General features: G+C 47.1%; 1 pseudogene across 1 annotated transcript in view; it reads left to right on the forward strand.

Annotated features, from left to right (window-relative positions):
- The window catches only part of LOC311128690 (SH2 domain-containing protein 3C-like), an 82,247-nt pseudogene that overhangs the window by 37,163 nt on the left and 32,397 nt on the right, over positions 1-12,687 (forward strand). Inside the window, exon 4 of the transcript in view lies at positions 585-624. The product of the transcript in view is annotated as an SH2 domain-containing protein 3C-like (transcript). The remainder of the gene's footprint in view (positions 1-584; positions 625-12,687) is intronic.

A 12,687-nucleotide genomic window follows, 5' to 3' on the forward strand; every position in this document is an offset into this window, starting at 1 on the left:
GTGGGAACCAGCCTGTTTGACGTGTGTGTGTGTGTGTGTGTGTGTGTGTGTGTGTGTGTGTGTGTGTGTGTGTGTGTGTGTGTGTGTGTGTGTGTGTGTGTGTGTGTGTGTGTGTGTGTGTGTGTGTGTGTGTGTGTGCGTGTGTGTGTGTCTGTGTGTGTGCGTATGTGTGTGTGTGGACTATGAGAACTAACAGGGTGTTTGAACTCTGTCCTCAGTGGGCACGTAATTACCCTCTCTGATGGGCAGGGTCATATGATCTAGCTGTGTTGTGGGGCCTACAGCTGCGCCATGGGGCTCATACAGTATGTCTCCTCCCAGCTCCACCGTGGGGCATTGACATTTGATCTCTCTTCATGTGAAGTGTAAGTTATATGGAAATATTATGGGACCCTTGAGATTTGAGGGATCGTACTCTGCCTACTCTACGAGGCCCTGATGTGATCTCTTATCCCCTGAGATACAGTTAAACACACTGTAGCTTCTCCATGGGGTATATGCCCACTGTGTATGGTACTGTATGTGGTTATCATTCTACATCTGCACACACATTGATCAAATTCTCTCTGCCCTCTTCCCGACAGTCACATGGACCATACAGACAGCCAGAGTGAATATGTCAAGGTAAGACTTATTTTTTCTTTCCTTACTTTTATTCCTCCTATGTATGTCCATCTGTTAGTTTGTAGGCTGGTTCTGCTAGCGTTCCCACTCAGAAGGCCCAGAAATTGCTTCAGCATCTGAGAAAAGGAAGGGACTGGGAGCTAAAACCCATCTGAGCAGTGGTAACCATTTAGTATCAGTGTGAGTTCAATGAGTTGGTCTTTCTAGTGTGGTTAGGGGACCAGTGTGAGTTGATCTCCTCTCCCTGTTTTGGCTTTGTAGTGAGGTTTAAGGGAACCTGTAGTTGAGCTCCTGACACCAGGACCAGTGTTTGTAATTGAATTAGGATCAGTAGCACAAAGAGGCTCAGTGCTTCCCCCCCCCTCTGCTCCGCTCTTCTCGGCTACAGTCGAATGTCTGCTGGTGAATGGTGTTTGTTACCATAGGCAACTGAGCAGGAAGCAGGATCTTGGCTAAAGGCCTTGTTTCTAAACAAATAAGTTGTGGAATACCTACACATGTCAAACTCTCCAAATCTGATCTTGTTTTGTGTTTTTAACTTTTTAAGTATCTAAGTTTAACTGTTTTAGAGTAAGTGGCTTCACAAACCATAATGTAGTACTCTGCAGAATTCAGACTGGAGGGTCTTAAAAAAAAAATACTTTTCTGTAGTTATATTGGATTACCATTTTAATGTGGTCTTTGTAGTTGATTACACCCCTGTGCTTCTGCAATTATGCCCATTTCAGCAAGCTCTCTCAGCGTTTAGCCTAATTCATTCTGCCATTTAGGAAATTGAATCCAAAGTCAACAGCGCTGCTTCAGCACTTCTGGGTTCCAGGGTGCTGGGTGTAGTTCAGGACCAGGCCGCTAGGTGACACTGTAAACCTGGTTTCTGGGTTGGATCCATCCACAGCAGAGGTCAGAGGCCGAGTGTGATTGCTTGATGTGACCCAGTATATGTTTTGACGCACGCACACACACACACACACACCCACACACACACACACCCACACACAAAGTAGAGGGAATAGAATAGCAAACGACAGTGCTCAGTTCTGACTGAACACTTGGGATCCATTGTCTCTTTTTTCTTGTAACTCAAAAATAACTGGTAACTGGCAAAAGAAAGTACTAACACTTACCCATATATCCCTCTGGTGTAATACAGTCTCTATCGTTCTCTGTGCAGTGATGCCCTCTCCCCTCCCGTTTCGTTTCCTCACCCTCTCCTCTTTTTTATTTATTTAACTAGGCAAGTCAGTTAAGAACAAATTCTTATTTACAATGACGGCCTACACCGGCCAAACCCTCACGACGCTGGGCCAATTGTGCACCGCCCTATGGGACTTCCGATCACAGCCAGTTGTGATACAGCCCGAGATCAAACCCGGGTCTGTAGTGACGCCTCTAGCATTACGATGCAGTGCCTTAGACCGCTGCGCCACTCAGGATCACTTCCCTCCTCTGAGACTCCTTCCCTCCTGCTCTCCTCTCTCTTTCTTCTCCTCTCTCACCCGCCTCCCCTCCGATGCCCCGTGTTGCCATCCCTCGTTTTCTCAACACCATCGCTTCTCTCTGAAACATTTATGACACTTATGTTTAAATAAGCACTTGACCTGAATGTTCAGTGTTATGGTAAAGACCTCTCAGGCAGAAGAAGACAGCCTGGCACGGCCTGAACTGGACTGGGCTGGCCTGGACTCGACTAGACTGGATTGGACTGGACTATGTGAGTGTTACACAGGGTGAAAGCACAGGACTTTATTCATTCAATACATTAATGGGGATAAGTCTAAATTAAATCAGCAATCAAAAAGTGGTGAGGCTGCCATTTGGCTGAAAAATAAAAAGAACAGATTATGTTTTTTAAATATAATTCTTCAAATGCTGCAAGAAAGCATGTTTACTTGGATACATGTTGTTGCTACTCTACAGCAATGTTGTTTACAGTGTCAAACTAAGACACTCAACAGAAAACCAACAAACAAACAAACTCGTCTTGGTAGGGATGTTTTCCTGGAAACGTGGACATGAATCCAGACTGAATATGGCCTGTAGTGTATATGAATATGTATAGTGTATTGTATAGTGTAGGGTACATATGAATATGTATAGTGTATTGTATAGTGTAGGGTACATATGAATATGTATAGTGTATTGTATAGTGTAGGGTACATATGAATATGTATAGTGTATTGTATAGTGTAGGGTACATATGAATATGGCCTAGATGTCTGTGAGTGTGCGTTATACCACAAAATCATAGAGTGCCTCTGACACTGTATCTTCTGTTGGATGATATGGGCCTAATGGGTCTGGAGGGAGATGTGGGGCTGTTTTATATGCAGTTAATTAACATATGTCTGGCACAAGACACACTGGTGGTTTAATGAAGCCTCATCAGTGTGTGTGTGTGTGTGTGTGTGTGTGTGTGTGTGTGTGTGTGTGTGTGTGTGTGTGTGTGTGTGTGTGTGTGTGTGTGTGTGTGTGTGTGTGCCCGCCTGCATACGGAGTGTGCGCACATGCTTCTTGGGAGAGTGTGTGCACCATACATGGTGTGTGTGTATGCTAGAGGGGGCTCAGCTGCAGTAGTGGTATAGGGGGTGGGGTTCTAGCTGGTTCCAGTTCACACTCCATAGTTTCTCTCCAGTGTTACTGCAGGTGATGAAAAGGCTACATACACACACACACACAGTATTTCTGCGATATTGCTTCACTGAGTCCTACAGCAGATTGAATTAGGCCTGTGCCTCCATTGATCTGAGGGAGTGTAAATCGACTGGGCTGGACTTGCTAACATGTCTCTTATAGTCTAGGGTTTCCGTCACTTACCAAACTGAGCCCTGCTCAGATAATCCCTACCGTTGTGTCGCTGAGCTGTCGTAGTGCTGCTGCAAATATACATTTTCCTAGGGGTGTGTCATAATGTAAGTAACCTAATTTATGTTCCTCGAAATGCCTTTGTCAATCCGACAGCTACTGTCAACAGTAATCATGTGTCTATGAGCCTGAGTTATACTGTTAGCACTGCAACGGTTTGCCCGAGTAGGATGCCCACAGTTCACTCTGCACAATTGGCTCAATTATAAATAACACTGTATGTCTACCTCTGATAAGCCTCCCAGTAAAGCAATAAAAACAATCAAGCAACCTAGAAAAGTGCTACATTAACATATATAGCCTAAGAAGGTTCAAGAATTCGATAACTTGCTAGAAACAGAAAGCATTCATATACTGGCTATCACTGAAACTGACTTAGATAATTCCTTTGATGATACGGTGGTAGCAATATATGGTTATAACATCTACAGAAGAGACAGAAATGCCAATGGTGGAGGTGTAGCTGTTTATATTCAGAGTCATATTCCTGTAAATCTTAGAGAAGATCTCATGTCAAATGCTGTTGAAGCAATATGGCTACCGGTTCACCTGCCTCATCTAAAGCCTATTCTTTTGGGAAGTTGCTATAGACCACCAAGTGCTAACAGTCAGTATCAGATTTTATTTGTCACATACACGTGTTTAGCAGATGTTATTGCGGGTGTAGCGAAATGCTTGTGCTTCTAGCTCTGACAGTGCAGTAATATCTAACAAGTAAAATCTAACAATTTCACAACATATACCCAATACACACAAATCTAGTAAGGAATGGAATTTAAGAATATATACATATATGGACAAGCAATGACAGAGCGGCATGGACTAAGATACAGTAGAATATTATAGAATAGAATACAGTATATACATATGAGATGAGTAGTGCAAGATATGTAAACATTATTAAAGTGACTAGTGTTCCATTTCTTAAAGTGGCCAGTGATTTCAATAGGCAGCAGCATTCTCTAATGTGCTAGTGTGTCACGATCGTTGAGAGACGGGTCAGACCAAGGTGCAGTGTGAAAAGCGTACATGTTTATTTAACTCAATAAACATAAACAAAACAAAAAACAACGTAACGTGAAGTCTTCAGGCTATACACATACAAGCCTAACACGGAACAAGATCCCACAACTAAGGTAGGCAAACAGGCTATTTAAGTATGATCCCCAATCAGAGACAATGAGCGACAGCTGCCTCTGATTGGGAATCACACCCGGCCAAACCTAGAAATACACATCTAGATCCTAAACATAGAAATTCTAACATAGATCCTCACGCCCTGACCAAACCAACTAAAGACAACCGGCCTCTCAAGGCCAGGGTGTGACAGTACCCCCCCCCCCCCCCCCTCCCAAAGGTGCGTACTCCGGCCGCACCAACCTGACTCATTAGGGGAGGGTCCGGGTGGGCTTTCAGCCTCGGAGGCGGATCCGGCTCCGGGCGTGACGACCTCTTCCTCTCTGTCTCCCCGTTGCGCCTCTGGTCTGGTCTGGACCTCGGCGCGATGCTTCCCCCTCCTCCCACGATGCACCAAGCCCTGTCTGGACCCTGGTGTGGGAGACCCCGAACCTGGAGAGGGGCGAGGTGCGAGGTGCAGGCACGGGGCGTACCGGACAGGTGACACGCACCACTGGTTTGGTGCGAGGAGCAGGGACGGGCCGTACTGGACTGGATACACGCACCACTGGTTTGGTGCGGGGAGCAGGTACGGGGCGTGCCGGGCTGGCGACAGGCACCACTGGTTTGGTGCGAGGAGCTGGCACGGGTCGTACCGGACTGGATACGCGCACCACTGGTTTGGTGCGGGGAGCAGGTACGAGGCTTACCGGGCTGGTGAGGCGCACTGGTGACACGGTTGAGAGGGATGAGGCAAAAGGAATGGGAAATATGTCTGGCTGCACAGCTGATCGTCATGGCAGCAGTTAATGGGGATCCCTAATAAAATACAAATACACAGTACACAGCACACACGCTGTCTGTGGGCCAGGAAGAGCAGGCACTGTCTAGTGACTGCAGGTCTAATTGCAGCTGGTGTATGTATTTTCATTTAGATTTTCATTTAGGCCTAGATTTGAGTCATTTAGCAGATGCTCTCATCCAAAGTCACTTACAGTAGTGCATGCATGCATTTTTATATGGTTGACCCCAGAACCCACGACCCTGGCATTGGAAGCACCATGCTCTACCAACTGGGCCACATAGGACTGCATTTACATTTTAGTCATTTAGCAGAAGCTCTTACAATCAATCAGTGTATTCAACTAAAGTAGGCTCAAACAACCACATATCATGCTCATTGCAAGAAAAAGCTTCCTGAAAAATAGCTGGTATCTGCACAATCTGTGCCAGTGAGAGCAGGCTCCACAGTTCTCATTCAAACCCTCCTCTCTAGTCTCCAACTACTCCACTGTACTACAGGGCCTTTGTTTCAGAAGGTGTTTGAGTCAAATATCTGAAGGCTTTATATGGATTAATAATGAATAGGAGTCAATGAATAGAAGCAGCCCTAAACGCTGATGGGGATCTGAGACTAATGGATCATCAGATGTACACACACACAAACACACACACACACACACGTAGGCACGAACACACACACACACACTCCCCAGCTCCCCATTATCGTGGTGCTCCCAGGCAGGGAACAGGGGGAGCAGTTTTTTTTTCTCCCTCTCCTCCATTGTCTGTGTGGGTGTGTGTGAGGGCCTCCTGCTCCACAATCCGCCCGCAGGACAGCATCAGGATGGGGATCAGTAATTAATATTTAACTGAAGAAGACACACAGAGTGCAGGGGAAGATGGAGAGACAGAGAGAGGGAGGGGAGATGGAAAGAGAGAGGGGGGGTGTGTGTGGTTGCGACAGAGAGAGAGGAGCGGAGGGCAAAAGGAGAGGTGTTTAAGGTGAAAGATTTGAACGGAGGGGTTGAGTAATGGAGAGGAAAACTGTAGAAAGAGAAGGTTAGAGGGAAAGTAGAGAGTGGGAGAGGGGTTTCGAGACAAAAAACAGAGATGGAGAGAAAAAAATTAATAGAGATGAAAGACAAGATCTGAGATCAGCACAGGAGGATTAAGGGTTGACAGAGAGCAGAGCACAGAGAGAGCCTTTTAGATTGGCCTAAATTACCTTGTGTTATTGTTAAGAGAGGGTGGGTGGGAGAATCAGTGAGTGCAATGGGAGATAGATGATGGTGGGTTAGGGGGGGTAGGGTGCAGAGAGAGAGAAGAATAGTGACTTTGCAATGCACTCTCCCATCAAACACACACACACACACACACACACACACACACACACACACTATCTACAGTGGTTATATGCATGTGCTTCGTGCATATATAATACGCAGTGCCCATCCCATCCTATACGTAATCTATGTATGTTATGCACGCTAGCTCCCCTCCCCTACCACGCCCCATGCTCTATCTCTCTTGGTGTTCACACAGCCATGGCAGCGGTAGCAGAGTCGTGATGGGACGCGCACACACACTGTATGCTGTCATTGGCAGTGCAGGACGCTCAGGGATAGAGATAGGGAAACACATGCATCCTTATGGGATTATTTGTGCTCACAAAGTGTAATCCGCCTACCGAACGCTGCTTTAGGGAGATTTGTTTAAGAAAGACTCCTTCGCTAATGAATCTCTCCTGTGTCTTCTCTTTGTGTGTCGTTCTCTCTCGCTCTGATAGATTGTTTTATTCACAGACACGATTAGCACACTGATTACCCCCTGTGTGTGTTGGGGTACACTACACACACACGTAGTAGTAGAGGTGACCTCGGAGATAAAGCAGAGAGATTCTCTCAACCCTTTATGTCCTTTCCCGTGAGGTCTCTGCAGTGCAGGGCTATCAAAAGCTCCCAGAATTTAGGATGCTGTCAAGACTCCAGATCCGTTGCCATGGTGAGGCGTCCTCTGTGATGTCACTCAGTTCCCCAGGGGACAAAGCCCCACCTCGCCACTGCTCAAGACGACGTGACGACTCAGATTGGTGTGCATGTGGCAGTGTGTATGTGTTTGTGTGTGTGATGTGTGTGTTGTGTTTTGTTTTGCTTTGTGCACACTCGCGAAATAAGCTTTTTTTTTACAACACCCTGCCTTTCTCTGATTCTCAAAAACACAGCATGAATGATGTCCTCAGACACATTCTATACTTAGCACATCAACCCTTTCACAACATACAAACACAAGAACACATACCTGCAAAGACTTACACATAGACAGAAAATAATGCTCCAATGTTACATTTCGAACAAACAAGTTAAGATGTACTGGGTGTGTAAGTGAAAGAGTCTGAATGTGTTTGTGTATGTGTATTCAAATGTCTGTGAGTGCATTCTTTGCCCCCCTCTTGCCACCCTGCAATTCCTTTCAACTAGGAATAAAGGACAGATTCCTTTGAGAAGGTGCTGAAACTAAAGAGGCACACCTCCCTCTCTCCCCTTCTCTCTCTTTCTCTCGCTTTCCCTCCTTCTCTCTCTTCCCCCTCCCTATCTCTCTCTCTTTCTCCCCCCCTCTCTCTCTCGCTCTCTCTCTCTCTCATTCTCTCTCTTTCTCCCCCCCCCCCCCCCCCCCTCTCTCTCTCTCTCTCTCTCAGTATTGTCTCTCTGTGGTCGTGAAGGAGGGGGTGGGTGGGGTCTGCCTTGCCTGCAATTCGACAGCACTCCACCAGTGCCTGCTAGCATCTCTCCCTCCTCCTCCCTATCCCTCCCTCTCTCCTTTCCACCCTCCCCCACCCACTCCTTTCATCAGAAAGGGATGAGGTAATCCCTGCGAGGGCTCGTGAAGCACAGCCAGAGTGTGAGCGAGAGAGAGAGAGAGAGAGGAGCAGTACGAGAGAGAGAGAGAAGGAGAGAGAGAGAGAGAAGGAGAGAGATGACAGTAGCAACAGAGTGCGAGGAGCTGGAGTCCTGACCAGCAGTGCCAGCAGCAGTAGAAACTGTAGTGTTAGCTAGCGCTAGTAGCATAGCATAGCAGCCACACGGTTTTGAGTGAGATGAGCCGCTGCCGGGGCCGGGGCTGCTAGCGAGGAGAGGAGAGGAGCGCTGCCTGCCTGCTGTGGGACAGTGACAGAGGAGAGGAGAGCTGGTGCTGGGGTCCTCAGGGTGGTGTACAGCCGTGAGCTGAGCCGTGAGGAGAGGAATCATGACCGAACGCTGTAGCCTATGGAGCGCCCTGTCGGCAGCCGCCTGCTGTTTCTACAGAGGCTCCTTCATGCAGGTGCAGGTGAGGGTGTGTGTGTGTTTGTGTAGGTGAGTGTGTGTGTGTGTGTGTGTGTGTGTGTTTTTTTGTAGGTGTGTGTTTGTGTTTGAGAAATTAAAGAGAAAGAGAGAGGTTGTGATTCAAAGGATGTGTTTTTGTTCGAGAGTTTTGGGTTTGAACAGAATCTGTATATTGGCTTGTGAATTTCTGAACATTTCTGATAGTGGTTTTGTCTTTGCGTGTGAGAGTGCATGAGAGTGTGTAATGGTTGTGTTGGAGTGTGTTCATTCCTGTTTTGGCCAGCAGCTAACTGGTGATATCATAGATACGATACGATACAGGCAGGCATATCTAATTGTGCTTGTCTAATTTAGAAGCCTGAGAAACATGAGCATGGCTGATTCCTGACAGATGACCTAAGGATGTATTGTTGGCACATTGTGGTCAGAGATTCTATTGTAACATTAAAGGAGGACAGGAGAGAATAGCAGGGAGATTAATTACATTAGATCACCACTAAAAGTCATTCCTTTGGATCTGATAGTAAGGATACTCACAGTAATGTAGTGTGTTGTTATTGAAAGTCATGCTTTAGTATGTGATAGTATGAAACCTCACTGTAGTATGTTGCTACTCACTGCTCTGTCTTTTTTGTAGTTCTTATCTGTATACTTTCACAACTGTTCCTTGTCTGTTGGAGACTGTAGCAGTGTTCAGGGTTTATTAACAGGATTTATAGCAGAGTAGTGGCATTGAAATATAATATGACCCTGATGTGTGTACGTGTGCACATGCACATGCCCGTATGTGTATTTGTGTGTTACTTTGGTGCAGAAAATGGGAGTATGTTCAGTGAAGGGGCTAATTTTAGTATTTGTAGTTAGGCCACCAGCCTCAGCCACTTGACTCTGATAGATGGTCTGATAAGATCCTCCGTCTGTTGACCTGTGTGTCCTGTTTACATCACCTGATCTCAGACCAGCACCAGGACAGGAAGAAATGCTGAGACACTGTCTGTCTACATTCTCAAAAATAAGAATCCGATTGGGGTTCATTTCAGTTCCCCGGGCCATTGAACAAATAGCAGGATTTCAGTTCAACCATTAGGTTGTTTTCAATTTCCAGCTGATATTGTGCTTTAGACACCCAGCAGAGAGATTACTACTGATCGTATGGTCTATGAGTCTATGGGAGTGCTGCGTGCTGGCAGTGCTACCATTGTGTCTGTAATTAAGACCACTATACTATCCCAGTCGGTCTCTAACTGGGACATTGTGATGTTACAGCCCTGTTTGTTCACAGAGCAGATCAGCGCTTGAACCCCCAAATCCTCCCATCTGCCCCTTTCTCCCCTCTGCATGCAGTTTGCACTTTGATTGTTTTCCCTGATTTTAATCCCCCCTTTCTGTGTCTGCCAGCCAGGCTAACCCCAACCAGCCAGGCAGCGCAGCCCCAGTTTATCTCCCCAGTGACCCAGCTGGGATACTCTCTGTGGCCCTGCCAGCCTCTCTGTCAACCCCAGAGCCCATGGCCTGGCCCCATGGCCACCAACCAGTGGAGGCTGGTGTCACTTTAAATCGGAGGACCGGCTCAAAGGAATGAATGGTATCAAACATGTCCTCTGAATTAAAGTGACACTATAGCCTCCACTGCCTTCAATCGTGACAGGAGCTCTAGGGGCCACCGCAGCCACCAATTATCCCAGGGACCAATACCAACAGCTACCGTGGGGCTCTTTCTACCTCCACATAGTCAATTAACCATGTTCAACCCCACCCGTCTGACATACATAGCAGAAGCTATAACTGATACTGATACATTTGCGTTAGTGACGTTAGCTAGCATTAGCCCCGCGCCGCCTGTAGCCGAATGGCAAGCTTAAGTATTGTAATATGCGACCCTCTGTGTAATCCCCCCTACTCCACTCTTCTTGTGTCTCGTCTCGGCGCTCCCGCTCCTCCTCTCCTCTCCCGAGTCCTTTTCACAGCAAATCCTCTTTGGAGCGCCTGCCTCGCCTTGCCTCGCCCGCCTGTCACTCCCCCCAGGGCAGCGAGGGGCTAAGCGGCTGTTTAACCGCTAAAGTTCAAGAGAAAATCAGCCTGTTACTGAGAGAGAGGAAGTTTAATTACACTAGGATGTTTTCACTAGTAATGAGACACGCTCACTCTGTTTTTTTCTTTCTGTTGCTCTGAGTCCTAACCATTAGTGCCTTTTTCCAAAAAAAACCTAAGCCAGTGCATGGTAGCCTGGGTGCCAGTCTGTTTCTACTCTCTTGTCATGAGAATTCCATAAAGAGAGCAGAAACAGACTGTTACCCAGGCTAACTGTTTGGAGTTGTAGCTGGATGTAGCAAAGAGGGTAGGCAGTGAAGCACAAGGGATCCTACATGACTAGAGACTGAGGGATGGTGAGGAATGGTAGGGGTGCTGGGATCTGAAGAGTGAGCAGAGCAGAGACACTTCCACAGATCCATAGCCCCAGGTCAGGATTACGGTCTGTAGCGGCTCCCACTCACTAGTTCTCACCTTTCTCCCAGTTAGCCAATCTGTCCTTTTTCCAGTTCAAAAACCTCAGTTTCAGATTCTTTGTTTGCTCTTTTCAAGATTTAATGTCGGAACGTAGGATGTGGATTGCGTGTTTAAGTGCCATTAACTAGTACCTGACTGTGCTATAATGAACCAGTGGGAGGGTGGTTGCAGATGGCATTTTGGAGGACATAGCTAACAGCGAGTCATGTGAGAGAGGGAGCGCATGTGTGTGTGTGTGTGTGCAGGTGTGTGCGGGTGTGTGTGCGTGTGTGTGTGCAGGTATGTGCGGGTGTGTGTGCGTGTGTGTGTGTGTGTGTGTGTGTGCGTGTGCGTGTGCGTGTGTGTGTGTGTGTGTGTGTGTGTGTGTGTGGTATAAGAAGGGCTGAGGCACTGACTGGTGAACATTTTAAAATGAAATAAGTGTGTTGGATACAGCTGTAACAGGGAAATATACCGCTGTACCAGGTAGAGTTGTGGAGGTGTGAATGTGTTGACAGACATACTCACCTCTGTCACGCTACTCACGCTGCTGTCACTCACACTGACTGCTCCACTCCAGAGAGACTGTGTGCGTGTGTTGTGTGTGTGTGTGTGTATGTGTGTGTGTGTGTGTGTGTGTGTGTGTCTCCCTCAGATCCAGGTGCTACAGAAAGTGATTGGAGGTTGTTTCCATGTGGCAAGGGGATGTGTGCATGCATGCATTCGTGTGTGTGTGTGTGTGTGTGTATGCCATACAGAGAGATCTAAAGGACCCCTCATGGCGCCTGCATGGTTCCCCTTCAGAAGTCTTTGTGTGTGTGGCTCTTTTAGGGAGCAGCACAGCACTGCAGAGATCACAGGCTTGGTCTGGAACTTACTTCTACCCCCACCTGCTCTATACACCCCCCCCCCAAACCCCGCTCCCCAACACATTGCCTCACAAGCTATTCATCTACCAGTAGGTCTATATCTTTTAAATTCCAAATGATTGAACATTGATAAACACAACTTCATTATTGAGGTGGTGGACCGTTGCTCTTATTGATGTTAGTGGACTTTCTGATGGTGTTAGAGAGAGGGAATCTGGAGAGGGGATTTAGGCAGGAGGAATCAGGGGAGGGGTTCTATTGTGTGTCCACTTGACCTTTGACCCCAGGGGTCAGGGGTCAGAGGTTTAGGGGTCGCCAGCAGGAGGCCAGAGTTCAGCCGGACAGATATGACTGAACCACTCTTACTGAGCCTCTCTGATAAGAGCAGAGGCCTGACGATAAGTGGGCCGAGGGTAGGGAGGGTTATGGTAACCTGGTGGTCACAGCTCTCTATGTGCTGTAGCCTTGTGCTTCTCAACCGTTTTGTACCTCTTTGGAGTACTGCTTGCATTCAAACTAGCACTGTACACGGCTTTAGCAGTAGAAGGTTTTAGCTGTAGAAGTACATCAACTACAGATTTTGGGCCCTGCTAAGGTTAAGGCACTAATAACATAGGTCTTATATT

This window comes from Coregonus lavaretus (assembly GCF_964263955.1).
Source record: "Coregonus lavaretus genome assembly, chromosome: 4".
Lineage (NCBI taxonomy): Eukaryota > Metazoa > Chordata > Actinopteri > Salmoniformes > Salmonidae > Coregonus > Coregonus lavaretus.